The sequence below is a fragment of the Emydura macquarii genome, unplaced genomic scaffold, assembly GCF_026122565.2.
Source record: "Emydura macquarii macquarii isolate MOO-44397 ecotype Brisbane River unplaced genomic scaffold, CSIRO-AGI_Emac_v2 contig_369, whole genome shotgun sequence".
In the NCBI taxonomy this organism is placed as follows: Eukaryota; Metazoa; Chordata; order Testudines; family Chelidae; genus Emydura; species Emydura macquarii.
This window is the reverse complement of record NW_027130506.1, coordinates 12,412,284-12,430,405: the sequence shown is the minus strand read 5'-3', so window position 1 is coordinate 12,430,405 and position 18,122 is coordinate 12,412,284. Positions and strand designations below refer to the sequence as shown.

The 18,122-nt window shown below is 41.7% G+C and overlaps 1 long non-coding RNA gene across 3 annotated transcripts in view; it reads left to right on the top strand.

Annotated features, from left to right (window-relative positions):
• The window catches only part of LOC137142348 (uncharacterized), a 60,225-nt gene extending 47,744 nt beyond the window's left edge, over positions 1-12,481 (top strand). The window contains exons 1-4 of one of the 3 annotated variants that reach the window (XR_010916898.1): positions 173-1,976; positions 2,100-4,477; positions 10,409-10,551; positions 11,487-12,481. This is a non-coding gene — a long non-coding RNA (uncharacterized lncRNA). Of the gene's footprint in view, positions 1-172; positions 4,478-10,408; positions 10,552-11,486 lie in introns of those variants that run through there. The other 2 variants (XR_010916896.1, XR_010916894.1) reach the window with 2 other exon arrangements.
• The last annotated feature ends 5,641 nt before the right edge of the window (positions 12,482-18,122 follow it).

Sequence of the window (18,122 nt, the reverse complement as noted above, 5' to 3'; positions counted from 1 at the left end):
AGATCAAGGAAAGTGATTATTCCCCTCTATTCAGCACAGATGAGGCCACATTTGGAGTATTGTGTCCAGTTTTGGGCCCCCCACTCTAGAAAAGATGTGGACAAATTGGAGGGAGCCCAGCAGAGGCCAACAAAAATGATTAGGGGGCTGGAGCACATGACTTATGAGGAGAGGCTGAGGGAACTGGGCCTATTTAGTCTGCAGAAGAGAAGAGTGAGGGAGGATTGGATAGCAGCCTTTAACTACCTGAAGGGGGGCTCCAGAGAGAATGGTGCTAGACTATTCTCAGTGGTGGCAGATGACAGAACAAGGAGCAATGGTCTCAAGTTGCAGTGGGAGAGGTCTAGGTTGGATATTAGGAAAAACTTTTTCACTAGGGGTGTGGTGAAGCATTGAAATGGGTTATCTAGGGAGGCGGTGGAATCTCCATCTTTAGAGGTTTTTAAGGCCTGGCTTGACAAAGCCCTGGGTGGGATGATGTAATTGTGGTTGGGCCTGCTTTGAGCAAGAGGTTGGACTAGATGACCTCCTGAGGTCTCTTCCAATCCTAATCTATGATTCTATGATTATTCATCGCTTCATTGATTTTAAAGCCAGATGGGATCATCTAGTTTGACCTCCTGTATAACAGGCAAAAGAACCTCATGCAGTAATTTCTGCATGAAGCCTAAAACCTTTGTTGGAGCTAACTACATTTTAGAAAGACATCCAATCTTTACTTAAAGACTGCAAGTGACAGAAAATCAACCAAATCCTGAGATAAATGTTCCAGTAAGTAATTACCATCATGATTTAAAATATGTGTCTTATATTCAGTTTGAATTTGTCTGGCATCAGCTTCCAACCATTGGATCTCATGCCAGAAGCTGGGATTGGATGACAAGGGATGGATCACTCAAAATTACCCTGATCTGTGTATTCCCTCTGAGCCATCTGGTACTGGTTAGTGTCAGAGACAGGATACTGGGCTAGATGGGCCAATCATCTGAACCATGGTCGTTCTTATGGTTTTTTTCACCTAGTTTAAATAGCTGCTTACTACCAGAAATCTCGTCCCTAGATAGGTACTTGTTTAGTTTCTTTAGTCTCTCATTATAAATCATTTTCCATGTCTCTAATATTCTTGTAGCTCTTTTCCGAAATCTTTCCAATTTTAATTGTTTACTAATTTTAAACAACAAACTCAGGAAATGAAACTCCACACGACTACATTTTACAGGTAGGTAAACTAGTACACAGAGAGGTTAAATAAGGTCACATTGAGTCAGTGGCTTGCTTCCAGTTCCTTACTCTAAGCAGTGGCCCACATTCCATGATTTAGATTTTGTTAGCTGCCTTCACTATAAAATAATACTAGAGCTTAATTTAATACTCTTTTAGTCAGCTATTATTGTTGTGGGGCTGATTCTGATTCCATCAGATTTACACCAGGATAACATCATTGATATCAAAGGAGTTATTTCTAATTTATATTGGTGGAAATGAAATCAGAAAGAGGCCCTGAGTATGCAGCTATAACAAAGAAGCTAAATATGTACAGATGTACACAACTATCTTACAAAATGTGCAGAGGGAATAGGCACGATACATAAGTAAGTTTCATTGTAAGCAAACTTTGTAAAGTTAAATACTAAGTAAAATATCTTGACAAAAATGATTAATTTATTAGCACTTCCAGCTTCACAGTACAAATTTGAGAGGTGAACTCATTTATTTTTTATAAAGTCTTTAAGCAATGGTGTCCATGCTCTTTAAAAAAAAAAAAAAAAAGGACTAATGAAACTAGATGGGTGAGCAGATGGTTTTGCAAATTCTGTAACAATTTGCTTGGTATCTGGTCAGGTACAGCTTTCTCAATGAAAGAGAAGTAAGGCGAACAAAAATGATCTCAAGCTTTGATTCATCTCCAGTAATCACCAAAATAAAATGGAACAAAACTTTCAGAAGAGCTCTCCAAAAATGGAAGAACTGTACAGGTAGGTCAGGTATGGAATTTCAGCTTTTTGTCATAGTATTGAAGTGATGATCTCATGGTATCTCTGGGGAAACCAACATGTAATTTTTGTATGAATAAATTATAATTATATTCTTGGTTCCAGCCTGGCCAAAGGAACAAGTCCAGACAGGACTCTCAACATTTGAGTGTTTCAGAATCCTTCAGTGAAACCTCTGTGTGCAAGCTTCACTGAACAAGCTAGAGAGATGACTCAAACTGGTTGTACCAGTTAAGGCGTTCTGGAGAAGAGTGAAACTGATTTTATGTAAGGATTATAAGAGGTGAGACTTCAGATACAACAAAAGCCTCTGTTCTCCACTAGCTTCCCAGAGACTACCAGATCAATTTCAAGTTCTTGGTTCTTATCTTCAAGGTGCTCAGTGACCTGAACCCACGGTATCTGGAAGGATGAAACTTTTTTCCACAAGGGTAAAGCTCATCTGTGTGGGAGACAGAGCTTTCTCATAAGCTGGGTTCATCATTTTCAGCTTTTATTGGCGCTTGAAATTGGTTTGGAATTTCTATCTGTTCTTCATGGGTCTATTTCTGCAAGACTTCCACGTCCTTGGACCATTTTCTTCTTTGAGAGTTTCTGCCTGGGAGGTTAGCCTTGTGATTAGCTATTTGTTTATATTCACTTTCCTCTGTTCAGCACAGGTGACATCAGACTAAGTTTTACTAACCTAATTGTCCACAGAGGCTCTGATTCTTCGCTGCCTTTCACATTGTGCAATTATTTACATCAGTGCAAAATGAATGCAAAGTGTATATAAAACACTTTATACCCACGTGGCAGATTCAAATGACTGTACAAGCAAAACATCGGAGAACTGAGCCCAGAGTTTGTTCACAGTCTTAAAGTAGAACTATAAACTCCTTGAGTCCTTGTGTCCCTGCACTATCCTGTCCTACTTCTAACTTTTCCATATATTTTTTTTTGCATATTTCAGCATTGGATTCTTCCATAATGATAGTTTTCTCCAACTCTTTTGATGTCTGCTTCAAATCTTCTACCTCCATCTTCACCTGGGTGAGGAATGGCTGGGGGTGCAATTAAATAATTTTATTTTATGTTTATTTGAGCAATCCAATCATTTAGAATTCAGTGTTATTTCCTGCCAATTTCTTGTATATCATAATGCTAACACAGACATCTCTGTCTTTGCTTTGTTTGTAGTAGAACAGATAATAATCCTTACATTTCTTATTTCAGTGACATCCCACTTTGTTCTTCAGTTCTTCTCATTCAACCAAGAGCCAGCCAGCAGAATTATATTGTTTCAATGTTCAAGTTGAAAGTCTGAGAGTTCTAAGTGTATGGATCTTTATCACAGCTTGCTCACTACTGCTTTGGGTGTTTCTGTATTTAGGGGTAGAAAGTCCTCAGGCAACCAGGAGGTGAAACTTTACCTTTATGTTGTATATAATATATTTTATAGTCATGATTTCTATACTGGACAGGCAAAATGTCTTGTGCTATTAATCCAATATAAGTAATTGCCATCACAGATTAGTTAAACAGCGAAGAGAAAACCTCAGGTTGATATGATCTACATCTAAAATCTTCATGTTTTATAAGGCTTATTTTCATCCAACATGTCACTTGGACAATGTGGCTGAATTACAGTGCTTGAAAACTGTATACCTAACATTGGTCCATTCTGTTAAATATCTGTGATAGCTAACGACATGGTGCTGGGCACATGTGTTGGTAATATATGGGTATAAACAAAAAGATCTAGTCAGTGTTTTAGAATCCCTTTTTGCAAAGTCTGCATGTTATGTGCTTCAACTATCACGTGTCCCTGAAGAGGTGAACTGTAAACCCAGAGTGCCACAAGGTTGAAGTTCTAGAAAAGGATGTGTTTAAGCAACTGGGGTGTCTTTGGGGAGTCAGCTCTAGCTGCGGGGGCCGAGGGCAGCTAGATCACAGGGTCCCATTTATGTAAAGGGGTAACAGAGAGCCTGTGCCAGGGAGTGTGCTGAAGCCTAGCCAGACTCAGAATGGGAAAGGGTGAGGACAGGTGTTCCTATCTGATGGTGAGGGCCCCCCCTAAGGGTCCTAGACATCATGGCCCCTGCCACTCTCCACTGTGTAATGACAGAACTGACCAAGACTTTGTTGTGGATCACTAGAGCTGACATCACCGATAACCTGGCCTAAGCATTAGATGAGACAGTGTCTCTGGTGAAAGATGGCCCAGCCTGCACCAGCAGTGAGGTTTCCTTACCAACAGCTGAAATCACTGAGAGCCGTGTTAAGTGGCAGGACCTCAAGACACCCGCATAGTGGCAGTAGAGAGGGCAATGGCGGAGTGAGCGACAGTGGAGCAGCTGACGGTGAACAAGCAGCAGTGGAGCGGCTGAAGGTGGAGCAAGCGATGGCGGAGTGAGCCTAGATGCCTCCTCCTCCCAGTGGGAAATGAACTCACATGAATGCACCTCTTACCTCTGGGTCTCTGCTGACCAAGGACAACAACTGTGAGTTGGGTGTGATGGGGGAAGAGGGGAGTGGCACGTTGAAGGAACTTTTGTTGGCTGGATTTTGTCACCACAAGGTGGAAACCTGAGGCAAAGGACACTCTGGGGTGGGTGTTTTGCTCATGGTCATGTGCTTCTGAATCATGCTTGTGGCATTTTCCAAATTAATGCTGGATTACTTTCCCCTTTTTATTGAAAAGTTTATTTTCTACACACAGATTCGGTGCTTGTGAGAGGGGAAGTATTGCCTCTTTGAGGCACCCAGTGGTGGGGTGTATTTTTCGCAGGTTATTGGGTGGGGGCTCGAGCCAGTTCTGTGGGTTTTTTGTTAAAAAGAAACCCCTAGATATTAAACCCAACCCTTGTCGCTGCTGACTTCACCTGGCAGAAGGGTTGCACGTATCCAAACCGATATGAACTCCATTCTGCTTTACTTTTGGATAATTTTTGTACCATTTCCCTAAATTGGAGTCTATTTTAAATAATATTCAGGGAACAAGAAAATCATCCATTTAAATCTGCAGTAGTGCTCCAGCTGTGCCACTGCCTGCACCTAGTGTCTGACATCACATAACATCACATAAAATCATGTTGTAAAGATCTCTAATAAGATTAAACATACACCTGCAAGCAGAAATGGGATTAATATAACCTGTTATCACTACGTACTACAGACCTCGAATTGCTAGACCAACAGAACTAGAATCTGTTTGTTTGAAACATTTTCAGTAACGTATTCCTTCACATGCGTATTTTCTGAAATTATTTACAATGACTTGTTAATTGTTGCCAGTGCCTCACGACTGCAGCAGATGTTTGTTGAATTAAAGGAAACCTAATCAATATCACCAGGCTATCCCGTCCTGAGCTGGCATGAATTAAATCAGGCCTCTGATTAAATTCCATACTCACTTGTATGTATACGATTTGCACCTTTGTAGTTGTAATAGCATTTCTATTCTAAAGGTGTTTTTGGCAGGAAGAGAGTTAATGTTCTGTTACAAAAAAATAGCAGAAGGATATAAGCACTGAGCCCAAAGTCTGCATAAATATAACAGATAGAGATAATTGGCAGATGCACTGATTCAAAATGTACATCATGAAAAATAAGGCATTTAAAATTAAATCCCTTCTCTAATTTCAGCAAGTGCAGTATGAGTCATACGGTTTAAAGCCAGAAAAGAGATCACAAGATCATCTAGTCTTATCTCCTGCATATCATAGGCCACCAACACCTCCCACACACTAAACCCAATTACCAAAATTAGATCAAAGTATTATAGCCCACAGGAGACTAAGCTAGAACGTCCACTGAGAGAACAGGAGGGACCAAGGTGCACCAATGCCCAAGGCTCCTGCAATGGCAGGGAAATGATTAAGTGAGATATACCCAGATAATCCTGGCAAGTGACCCTCAACTCAATGCTGCAGAGGAAGGCAAAAAAATCCAAGATCCCTGCCAATCTGCTCTGGGGGGAAAATATCTTCCTCACCCCACATGTGGTGATCAGTTAGACCCTGAGCAAGAACCAGCCAACTAAGCACATGAGAGAGAGAAAGCTCACAGCACTGACTCACCCCATCCAGTGTCTCATCTCAAGCAATGTCCCTCTCTGATGCTTCAGAGGCAAAAACAAAACAACAACAACAACAACAAAACAAAAAGAAAAAAACAGAATACGTTGAAGGGAAAAATCCCTTCCTGACCCCTAACGGGGCAAGACTAGCTCATATAATTCTTAAATGCAACATAGATGCTGAGATCCTGAAAATCCCATCCTAAGATTTGTAGAACTGCTCAGCATTAGGCATATTGCTTTTCCCATTGAAATTAATGGGAGTTAATAAGGCAGAATTAGATCAATGCTGAGCACCTGGGGAAATCCCAGCCCACATATTAATGTGAGTGAGCCCTGGTCTACACTTACCTGGAAATTCGGTGGCAGCTGATGGGAGTTACGCAAGCTGCATAACTCCCGTTGACTGCTGTGCTTCCCTTCTGCGCGTCGTTTTCACTGCACTGCATTGACGGGAACCGTGTTCCCGTCAACGCAGCGCTACGTCACTTAAGGGGGTGGATTTACTGCGTCGATTTCTGGGTTGATTGAGTGGGTCTACACTGACTGCTCAATCAATCCAGAAAGATAGATCTGACGGCAGCAACTTTGCCGCCATCAATATAGACATACCCTCAGATATTTGTATTGTTGAGAGACTAATTTAACCTACTTAAACAACGAGAGTCCTGTAGCACCTTAAAGATTAACAAATTTCTGCGGGCATAAGCTTTCGTGGGCTGCAACCCACTTCGTCAGATGCATGAAGTGGAAAGCACAGATGGGGGGTATATATATACATCCAAGGGTAAGGAACATAACAATGGGGAGGGCTAGTGCTAACAAAGTCATTCAGTTCCGATCCCTCAGACAGAGACAAACACCTACAGAATCTCCATAAAACATTCTTAAAACTACAATACCCACCTGGGGAGGTGAAGAAACAAATTGATACAGCCAGACGGGTACCCAAAAGTCACCAACTACAGGACAGACCCAATAAAGAAAACAACAGAACACCACTGGCCATTACCTACAGCCCCCAGCTAAAATCTCTCCAACACGTCATTAAGGATCTACAACCTATCGTAGCAGATGATCCCTCACTCGCTCAAGCTGTGGGAGGCAGGCCTATCCTTGCTTACAGAAGCAACCTGAAGCAAATACTCACCAGCAACTGTAGACCATACAACAAGAACACTAACCCAGGAACCTATCCCTGCAACAAACCCTGTTGCCAACTTTGCCCGCACATTGACTCTAGTGACACTATCACAGGTCCTAGCCACATCAGCCACACCATCAGGAGCTCATTCCCCTGCACATCTACTAATGTAATATATGCCATCATGTGCCAGCAATGCCCCTCTGCCATGTACATTGGCCAAACCAGACTGTCACTACGCAAAAGAATAAATGGACACAAATCAGACATAAAAAATGGTAACATCCATAATCCAGTCGGAGAACACTTCTATCTCCCAGGACACTCTGTAGCTGACTTGAAAGTTCCCATACTTCAACAAAAAAACTTCAAAAACAGACTTCAGCGAGAAACTGCAGAGCTGGAACTCATATGCAAACTTGACACAATCAGACTGGGTCTGAATAGGAACTTGGAATGGTTATCTCATTACAAGAAGTAATTGTCACTGCTCACACATTCTCACCTCCTAATCAATGGTTGTGAATAGGCCTCATCTAGTCTAACTGAACTAACTTGGTTAGCACTAGCTCTCTCCATTGTTATGTTCCTTACCCTTGGATGTATATATATACCCCCTATCTGTGGTTTCCACTTCATGCATCTGATGAAGTGGGTTGCAGCCCACGAAAGCTTATGCCCGCAGAAATTTGTTAGTCTTTAAGGTGCTACAGGACTCTCGTTGTTTTTGCTGTATACAGACTAACACGGCTACCCCTCTGGAACTTTTAACCTACTTAGATGATCAAATTGAGGGAACGCAGGTCAGGAACTATAATATTTAATCTTTTTAAAGAATCACCTCCTGCTTTCTTCTCACCCGCTCTCCTTCGTTGTAACTATATTACATAGCCTATAAATCTTGAGTATCTTAAAGGGACATTGACAAGTAACTCTGGCCACAAATTTTAGCTGTTTGGGGGGAGGAGGGGGGGAAGAATGGAAAACATATGAAGAACTGAGTTAACTTAAATTTAATTTGAAAACTCTCTTTTTATTAAAACATTCCTGCAGCATTAGAAACCGAAAGAGAAAAACCATTGTGTAAATATATGAGACCCTAAAAGAGAAATTGACCGATTCATTGTTGTCCCAGCTGAGTGGAGTGAAAAATGGTGAAATGTGTAATTACATAAGGTGCTATTAAAACAAACAAACAAGCAAACCAAAAACAAGCAACAATGTTTTTTACTGTAGATGATTTTGATCTTGGAAGTGTCTCATTTAGAAGACAAAATGTGTGATTAGTGAATAACTAACGTAACCCTGAAAACTTGTGAAGGCTATAGAAGATGGCCATTAAAATCACACACAGAGTGTACATATTTCAAGCATCAGAGCTTCTGTACAAGCACTAGATCAAAAATAAAGAAGCTTTAAGCATTGACCAAACATCACCTTACCAGAGCAGAGACCCGAATACCTGAGATAATGAAATGGTTCAGCTAATTAAAACAAATTAACATTACCTAGAGGCAACAGATGTAACATGGATCAAAAGAAACTGATTTATGCAATATACACTTATCCCTGATTGTGCAGGCTATTGGTTATTATTGATAGAAAGAGCTTAGTAAGTTTTGAAAAGGTTACATTTATGATAAGAACAGCTTTACTTCCCCTTCTATAATATTAAATGCCAATGACTGTCATATCTCATGCTGCAACAAATTACCAGGAGGGGTAAAGAAGAAAATTCCCTGCACATGGTTCAATATTATGGGGAGTTTTACTTCTTCCTGTGAGGCTTGCATCATTGGCCAGGTTAGAGACAGGATACCAGCTGAGGGGAACACCTGGAATCAATGGGAGCTGAGGGTGCTCAGCACCTTACAGCATCAGAGCTTACTACATACACTTTCTTTATGGCCAAATTGTGTCATTAAAGAATTGGTCTGTGTTGGGGCATATGTGGATGTGTGCAACTCCAGGAGGAAGCTGGGAAGGGATTGTGCTTCAGGGGTCCAAAACCCAGGTTGGTGCTTGGGCTGTACCATTGTAATGGATCACTACAGTTGCTGATACAAGGTAGGGGCCACATGCTCATCTAGGAGCTCATGGAGGCAGCAGTTCCTGTACTCCTCTAAATGCAGGAATTGCATTTCTCCCTAGTCTTGCATAGGGTGCACAAAGGGGGAAGGTCCCCTGCTCTCTGTACACCAACACAAGATCCATTTACAATGAGCCCTTTACATTGCAGTATGACTCTGAAAAGTGAATGTATAAAAACGGTCATTTCTTACACAGCAGATCTGCTCCCCTTCTGTATTTGGAGTCATATCTGCTGAGTGACAAGATTTCGCTACTAATTCCTGCAGAATCAGCATAGCTATGGAAGAGTGAACTGGATTCAGCTCTGGTTCATGCCTCGTCAACACAATTATTAACCAATTACCAAATGAAGAACTGTCTGTGCCCATTCTCTTTAAGTTCTGCTCTGAATTACTTCTGCGCAATGCTCTTGAAGGCAATAGGGTTGAGTTGGTGTAATGGAGGGTATTTTTATTACTTGTGATAATACAATAAATAAACATAGTCTGAAACTTTCATTTCCCATGTGGAGTTTGCTGGTCTGGTAATAAGAAAAAAAATTGTTTCTTGTAAACTGAGAAAATCTGACTGGGAAATCATTGAGATAAAATAAACAAGTCACTTTCCAGAGTAGCACTGCTCTTTAGTATACAATAATTAGGTAAGTTACTAATACTTCCATTTATACAGTATCTATCTACCAAGGATCTCACTGTATTTGACAAAGTAAATATTATCCCTGTTTTATAGCTAATGAGAATGAGCAGAAAAGTTTCATAGGTTAAGGTCAGAGGGATCCATTATGATGATCTAGTTTGACTTCCTGCAGAACTAAGGCAAGTGAAGAGCCCAGTCAGATATGTGAGAAAGGAACTATCTTTACTTTTGTTCTGAACTGATGTTCAACAAATAATTAGTGAGAATATTTCTAATCCTGAAACCCTTCACTTTTATAGTGCTCCTTATTTATGGAAATAGTGCAACTGAAGCAGGTACAGTCAAAGTTCCCTCCACAGAAATTGTTGGAACATGAGATTCAGATAGCTCAAGCCACCTCATGGCTGAAGCAGAAGTTCCAGCAGCTTGAGCCCAGAGGAAAGTTCCAGTTTTAGACATAAAAATTCCATTTCCTATCTTTAGAGGGCGTCAAATGGGACAAAAGCCATCTCTATGCATGAAAGGGAATGGGATCCTGATGAACCAAGAACTGTTTTGAGGCTCAAGTTCAATGGGATGCCATCAGGAAGAAGGCCTAGAACCAAGAGTGTCTGCGTAAAGGTCTGGTAAGTAGAACAATAATCTGAGGAAATGACTTTCTTATAGAACTCTGAGCAGCAGTATATACATCTAATACGAATAAAACAGAGGGTTATGAAATATACTGCTTTCAACCCAGTGTTTTCTGAGTCTCAGTGGTCGGTAATGGATATGATGCACTGAAACACAGCCAAAGAAAGCCCTGAAATTGCATGAACTCTTATAACTTTGATTCTAAATATTAGGTGCTATGAGAGGACACATGTTGTGTCAACAAGCGATAGTTTTCTAGAAGGTTCCTATAGTTCAGCAGCCAGGGGAGTGGTGAAATATGCATCCCACAAAGGGAAATATGCAAAAGCCACTCTGAAGAATAGCAGTTTTGCTGACTTTGTGTTTATGCAACAGCCTTGAAGCAACTGTAAAAAGAAATCCATCAAGCATTGCTTATACCCAAGTAAGATACATTGTATCTGCATGAAAGGGCAAAAACTTTGCATAGCAACATTTTACAGTATATTAATTAAAGAACAACATGACCGAATTATGCCCTTAGCCATTAATCAGATTAAGTCATGTGCTTATCTAGCAAAGCAAAAAATAGTTTTGTATAAAAATAGTCCAGTTCACAAGATTTCCTTTCTACATTTATCTGATTTGGATCATAGCTGTTTCATGCCGCAATGCCCTTTGTCAAGAATACAGATGGAAAAGTCCTAAAGTCAAAGCAATAAAGCGTCCATCTATGTTCAGACAAGGCTCATCTCAGTTCTCAGCATTCTGACCTTCCAAAAAAAGCCCAGAATCACAGGGCCACATTTGACATATGAGAGAATTGTGCAACTGCATCCAAAGAACAGTGTGTACAACCGAGTACAGAACTTGTTTAGTGGAATTGCTTGGGCTCGTAAGGAACTGTAGAAGGCCATCATTCATTTATCGGTTTTTGTTTTTTTCCTAGTCTCTCCAGTAGGCAGAGATCAAACTGAATGGAAGATTTTTTTGGCGATTTTTATTCCACCCATTCCTTTTGGAAGCTGCTTCCGCGTTCCAGCTGAGCTCTTACTATTAAAATGATTTTATATTTGGATATTTAAAATTGATTTCCTCTTATTTCAATTAAAATCTTTTCTTTCTAGCCTAAGATATATTTCTGGATTACTACTGTCCAGCCCATTTCTTTTTATTGTATTATTTTTATTTGCATATAATTCACATTTGTTAATTTTAATTCCTCTCTGCATATTCCTCTATTTTAACGAGGATAGACTAGATCATTCTTGCTGCAGTATTTTCTGAATGAACAGCTATTTCCCCATGTCTTGTATTCTTTGAAAATATCATAAATGCATTTTGAACTTCTTCCTCATGACTTCTCATGAAGACTTATCCTTATTTGTGCTATAAAGAACAGTTGCTTCCATTTGCAGGTTGGAAAAGGCTTGCTTTTAAAGATAATTTTTAATTAATTAATTAATTAAACATTAATTTGGCTTTGGTCCAAGGACCGAAACCAAGTCTCTCTCCACTACTGAATATAATCTTTTTAATTTTCACATACAGTTGCTGAAGCGCTTCTTTGTTCAGATGTCCACATACTTGTTTTTGGAAACCAATCTCTCCTCATTCCAAATCAGACCTTTGACATAAATAAATAAATATAGGGTTTCCAATAACTCTAACACCAATATCCTTCAGATCCACATTTTTAAAAAAGACTGTTACTCTAAACCTACATGCCTGCAGAAATGCCTGAAAAATCCACACACATTCCTACCAAAATCCCAGCCCATCTCAGTACCCCTTACACTCCACCCCTTCAGACATCTAGAAGAATGAGAGCTGGACTTACACACAGCTATCATAGCTCACACTGCCCCCCACTGCTTTCTATCCCCAGGCCTGTGTGTTTTTTTGTGTTGTGAACTATTTTGCATTTAATAAAAGCAAGCTCTGAGAACAATACGCATTCTTTATTTCTGTGTTGCACCCTGTACTTTCACCTCTCACCGACACACAGCTCAAGCTGGATAGCAGTCGCAGAATGGCACAGCGCTGTTCACAAAAACACCTTTTGGGTTTTAATTCTCAAAATGGGCCCTCAATGCCTTCCTGATCCATATATGGCCCCCTGTTGTGCCCCTCTTATATGCCTAGCATCTGGCTGCTCTTACGCAGATGTAAGGCAATCCAGCTTTGCAGTCCTCCCAGGGGAAAACTTTTTACCTTTAGCTTCACATAAATTATGCAGCACACAGCAGGTGACTATAACCACAGAAATATTGTCTTAATTTAGGTCCAGCCTTCCATAAAGGCACCTCCAGCGTGTCTTTAACCTGCCAAACACACATTCAACAGTCATTCGGCACCTGCTCAGCCTGTAATTGAAGCACTCCTTGCTGCTATCCAGGTTGTCCGTGTAAGGCTTTATGAGCTATGGCATTAGTGGGTAGACTGGGTCTCCTAGGATCACTATGGGCATCTCAACCTCCCCCATTTGAATCTTTTGGTCTGAAAAGAAAGTGCTTGTAGCTTCCTGTATATGCCAGTGTTCCTGAAGATACGAACATCATGCACCTTTCCTGACCAACCCGCATTGATGTCAGTGAAACGCCCATGGTGATTCACAAGCGCCTGCATAGTGAAGTACCCCTTTCTATTGATGTACTTCGTCATAAGATGGTCCAGGGCCAAAATTGGGATATGTGTGCCATCTATTGCCCCGCCACAGTTAGGGAATCCCATCGCCGCAAAGCCATCCACTATTTCATACATATTGCCCAGAGTCACAATCCTTCACAGCAGAATCGATTAATGGCTCTGCACGCTTGTGATAACACAGCTCCAACGGTGAACTTGCTGACTCCAAACCAATTAGTTACTGACTGGCAGCAATCTGGAGTTGCCACTTTCCACATGGTGATTGCACATGCTTCTCCACCGAGAGGGCAGATCTCATTCTGGTATCCCTGCACTGCAGGGCAGGAGCGAGCTCCATGCAGAGATTCATGAAGGTAGCTTTGCACATTTGAAAGTTCTGCAGCCACTGTTCATCATCCCAGACCTGTATAACGAAGCAATCCCACCACTCAGTGCTTGTCTCACGTGCCTAAAAGTGGCAGTTCCATGTGCAGATGCTCCGTGAATGAAAACAGTAATGCGGTGCTGTTTGTTTGCATGCCACTCAACAGGTCAGGCATCTTGAATTCCTGTTCCAATTCGGAGCTCATGACATACTGTGTGAACAGCTGCAATATGTTCAGATCGCTGATAGCAACAGTGCAGAGCAGTGCAGGATCCATGATCCTTTCAGATAGAGATGGCAGGCACGCAGAAAACGGGGTGCTGTTGAGAAAAGGTGCGAAATGCAGCCAGGAATGCAATGAATGACAGGACAGAAATCAATGCATCATGGGATGTTGACCCATGCTGCTCCACACGCCTATCCCCCTTCCCACAATTCCTAGCAGCTGAAGGTGACAAGTTACACAGTGGGATAGCTGCCCATAGTGCACTGCTCTCACTGTCAAAAGCAGAGCATCAAGTGCGGATGCGCTTTGGTGGCACAATGACTGCTGTGTGGAGGGGTGCGAGCACTGTAATTACCCTGCTTTTTTAACACTGATATAACTATCGTTGACAAACCTTTCTAGTGTAGACAAGGCCGTAGGGCAATGCAGTGTCAGCGTAGACACTGTGTCCCCTTACATTGGTGATGGGGCTGTCATGCTTGTGAATTTCAGCACTCCAGTGAAATTGACAAGAAAGCCCAATCCCAGGCTGCAGCAAGCCAGGGCAGCTGGTTCTGGGAGCTGGATGTGAAGCCCAGGCTACTGCAAGACCAAGTGGCTGGATCCCAGCTCCAGGCTGTGAGCTGGGATGGGAGAAGCCCCGGGAAGCCTTGTCAATTTCATGGCTGAGATTGACAAGGCTGCAGGCTCCCTGCCGGGAGAAGGGGAGGGCAAGAAGCTGGGGCAACTGGACTCCACTTCCCAGGGACGAGAAGTGCTTGGGAATGGGGATGGGAGAAGCCCCTTGCAGCTTCCCCTGGCTTCCAGTTGGGAACTGGTATGGGAAAACCCCAGGGATAGCTCCTGGCAGGGAAGGGGGTGGGGTGGGGGGGAGCCTGCCAGGAGCCAGCCTGTGGGGCTCCCAGCAGGGAGCTGAGCTCTCAGCTGGTCTCTCAGCTCCCCACACTGCCCCCCTTAGGTCAGTAGAAATGTTCCTGGTGAGGATGCACTCCACCGACGTGGATGTCATATATTATATCGACTTATGTTTTGAGTGTCGACAAGGACCTAGGCAGCAGTGCCAGGCAGAAGGTGCTTGCACACCTGTGCTAGCTTTAATTGAGCTAGGTCACTAAAAATTGCAGTGAAGATGAAGGGTTCCTGGGGGGCTGATACAGCCTGGGCTGCTGCACGTATTTACTGTTTGTTGTTAGGTGTGCTAGCTAGTTACAGCTAGTGCAGATATTCCCACTGCAGTCACACCTCCCTGTGCAGTGTAGATGTGCCCCGAGACACTGCTTCCCTTTAGGGTGACCAGATAGCACGTGTGTAAAATTGGAATGGAGGTGGAGGGATAATAGACACCTATGTGAGAAAAAGTCCTGACTGTCCCTATAAAATCAGGACAGCTGGTCACCCTTTTTCCCTTTCTCTGAAACTGATGTAGGAGAGTTTGGAGATGTGCTTGAGCCCCCTTTTATAAAAGAAGGGAGCTGGGTGCAAGGTGATGTGCGGGATGCATCTCTCTCCCTTCGGGGCTAGAATCGGATGGCTTTCAGGCCACACTACAAAGCTCATCTCTGTTCACCTGGGGGAGGGTCTGATATTTGTGGTGGTAAGGTATTGCTTGGATTTGATTGTTTTAGTTGTTTGTGTGTTTTGAGGAAGCTGCTGGCTCTCGAATGTTGTACTTCTAAAATTATATTAAAGGCACCTTGGAGCTCAAGTAGGAACTTCTTTTCTTCCATAGACTTAAATAAAGAAATAGAAAAGTTAGATTTATAAATGTGGATTCTGTTGCCTAAGTAAAAACTGCCTGAGTTTCAGAGGCCCTGAGCACCCATAGCTAATCTCTTCATGTTCATTCATTAGCTTGTGACTCAGGAGAGGGAGGTTCATTTCCCTGCTCCACCACTTACTTCCTGTGTGACCGTGGGCAAATCATTTAGCCTCTTTATGCTTCATTCCCTACTTCACCGCATATCTCTTTTTGTAAAATATAAACTATAACAAGGTTGAATTTAATACACTTGAAAAAGAAGATAAAAATAAGCCAATCCAACCTCTTGTTTTAAGCAGTTGGGATTTTTTAGATAATGTTCTAACAGTTGTAGGTACATATAATAAAATGTTCTCTATAAATACCAGATTAATAATATGTAGCATCTATAGTACTTAGCCTTTATTTTCCAAATACTGTACATATATTAAGTATTCAATCCTAACTATAATAAATGATATATTACTCTTTGTAGATCAGCTCCATGATGCTCAGCAGGGAAGGAATTCCCAGGGGGTTTCCCACTTTACACCCACTGTCTGTCCTTACCCCCTCTTCCTTTGTGGATCCCAATCTTGTGTGGAGCCTGCTATACAATCCTACAAATGGCGATAGTGTTGTGGAGGAAGCTAAGACCCAGTTTTATGTTGGAAGACTATGTGTAAAAGTTCTTCTTAGTACCTGAATCTAGGGAACAGTCCTTAGGTGGATTTCTGCTGTGGTGCTGCAGAATCTTTAATTGTTCTCCACATTCCTCTCTCCCCCAACCTCTTTCTTTATTGTAAAGTAATAACACTGAGTTAAAGTAATAAATACAGCATTTTAGAACAAATAAGTTGCTATAAATCAGGAAAAAAACTTGTGCTTTCTGAAGGATAGGTAACATCTATGATCTCAGATCCTCATTTCTGCAATGAGTAGTTAATGGGACTTCCTGTGAGCCCAGGGATCCACCTGCAGAGTTCATTGTAGGAGCTGGGCCTTAAGCTCCAGTTCAACAAAGTACATAAGCATGTGCTTAAATCCATTCTTATTTAGCAAAGCACTTAGTTTTACTGTCACCTGAGCGTTTTGTTATAAATTCATAGGAGTCCACACCAATCCATATTACTTTATTAGAATAGTCTTGTTAGATTTTTTCATCATAAGCAGAAATTAAAAATAATTATTAGCATTGATGTAATTGCTTTTCCTTGAATATTCTGAAATATGTCAATAATTATTTTCCAGCAAAACTACTGTTTTGGTTTGGTTTGATTTGAACCTGCAAGTTGCTACTGTGCAATGGAGCTGAAAAAGTTTGTCCTCCTGCTGTTATTTTTTTCCTGCAAAGAACATAGAAAGTATTATGTATTGATTAGCTGATGGATTGGTTCACAACATCTTTGTGAACACTATTGATAATACACCAAAGAAGGCTTTTTTTTTTTAAAGAGATATTTTACTTTGTTTTCAGCTCTGACTATTGAAAGTTCATTCAAAAGAGACATTCAGTTCTTTATCAATACTGTCAACTCCTTTGGGTCCTTTAAGTGACCACCATTTATCTCACTTGTCTTGACAACTGACTATAATAAGAAAATATAAACTGGTGTCCACTTCGGCTGAAGGGTCCATCCTCCAGAGACTTAAACACATGTTCTTAACTTTAATTATGAAAGTACTCCCTTTCAATCATGTCTTTGTAGGAATGGGGCTTTAGGGCAGGTATACACTAGAGAGTTTTGGTGACAAAAGTCAACTTTTGTTGATAAAACAGTGGAGGTGCACAGACTAAAATGCTCCTCCAACCAATGTAACTCCCTTGCTATGCTGACATAATAAAACCATCTCAATGAGAGATGTAGGGTTTATGTTGGCTTACTTAGGTTGACGCAGTATCGGCATAGACACTGCGTCCCTTATATCGGCTGTGGGACAGTCATTCTCATCAATTGCAAAGCACCCTGGAGAGCTGAGCAGTTGGTCTCCACTTACAACTGGGAGCGGGACGAGAAGTCCGCGTGCTTCTCCATCCTCTTCCCTCAGGGAGCGGAGAAGACCCGGGCGGCTTCCGGAGGGGAACTGGGAAGGAAGAAACCCGGGGCTGGCTCCCAGCAGGGAATGGTGAGTGGGAGAGGCATCCCACACGGCCCCTCTTAGGTCAGTGGAAGTTCTCTTGGTGAGGATGTACTCCACCGACCCAAGGAGGGTAGTGTGGATGTCAGCCACCGGTGGCTGTCAGTCTACCTACATTAGGTCGACTTATTTTTCTAATGTAGACAAGGCCTCAGAATGCAGTTATACTCTGAAAAGTAATTCTATATTTGTGCCTCAATTACCTTTAGAGTTTTCACAATATACAAGTAAAGGGATGTTTTCTGTAACTGCCAGCTCTGTAAACTTGACCTGTGAGTAACAAACTCTTGTTCCTACCTGGTTCATAAACCAGTGTTAAAGGTTCAGCTCTCCATATTCTGCCCTCATTTCTCTTATGCCACTCAGTAAGGTAAAATTTGGCCCTACAATTGGAACTTATATAACAACTTTGATACATGAGACGGAATTAAGTTGGGCAACTACTTCAAATATAATTCAATGAATATTC